Raw genomic sequence first — 1,207 nt, 5'->3', positions numbered from 1 at the left:
GTGTGCCTGGCTGGAGCTGGCTGGAGCTGGCTGGAGCTGGCTCCACTCGAGCGGGTGTGGCGGGCCCCGGGCCCCGGGCCCCTGCGCTGGCGGGCCGCGTGCCGGACAGGGGTGTGCTGCGGGACGGTATCCTCTGGGCGGCAGGGGCTCCGTGTGAAACAGCATTTGGACCTGTGTGGTGTGGCCGTGGCTCGCGTTGGCATATTTTCCTCCACGCGAATGTGTTGCATGGTGCCGCAATTCCGTGGATTGATGAGCCGCCTCCGAGTACGTTGGCAGGAGAGGGGGATCCGGTCTGCAATAATAAAGGAAAGCCGCGAGCAGCATCTCAACAGTGCACCCGTCCTCACTCAACGCCCTGGTCCTCGGAATACATATCACATTTTGACGGGTCCTATTAACGTTGTCCGATCTTCAACGTTGTTCGGTCTCGCAGCGACACTGAAACATTTTAAAATGTCCTTTACGGTTCGGGGCGTTAACGTAATGTTTAGCTATACAGTTCCTCTCGGGTTTTCAAATTATTGTCTAATATACAGAGGTTCCTGATAAATGAACATCGACCGAAGCACTTTGCATTTCGAGAAAGATTAATCAGTGATAAGTAGGCTTTGACGATGTAGCGTATCGCATAGAGAAGGAAATCGAACCATGTTGAAGCCTCGCTGTGAGAATAGCCGAATCTTCCATACGAGGTCCGTTTGTTCATGCCGCCCTCCCTCTTTGGGCGCATCAACCTAAAAGTTGGCCGTCCTAATTTCCATCCATGTCCCCATAGTCCCATGACATTTTAAGGCGCGTAGTATACATACCAGTGCTGCTGAGACTCTTCCAGATGAGCACTTTGTGCGGTGCATGATGACCCAGCTCCATCAGTAAGAATCAAACGTTATACAGGGTGGCCCATTACCGCTGTTCTTTCTTCTTGTTATACTGGACCGGATATGCAGACGTGCGCGGGCGGGGTGTAAACCGCCTCGGTGAGCGACAAAATGGCGAGCCCGCCAGCACACCTTTTTGCAGGCGCTGCTGGCGCAGTTCGACGCGCGCTCTGCAGCCGTGCTGCACGCCGTGCAGTGAGCTGTATCCACCATCCACCCCGCGGACCGCATGATAATCAACTTTGTTTTGTTATATACCGAGCCCTGGCCAATCTCGTGGGGGTGGCGTAGGCGTGTAGGCAAAGGGGCGAAGAGCCCGGGGGGGG

The sequence above is a fragment of the Frankliniella occidentalis genome, unplaced genomic scaffold (genome assembly GCF_000697945.3).
Source record: "Frankliniella occidentalis isolate FOCC.00 unplaced genomic scaffold, Focc_3.1 Scaffold392, whole genome shotgun sequence".
NCBI classification, from domain to species: domain Eukaryota; kingdom Metazoa; phylum Arthropoda; class Insecta; order Thysanoptera; family Thripidae; genus Frankliniella; species Frankliniella occidentalis.
Note: the sequence above shows the minus strand (reverse complement) of the source record.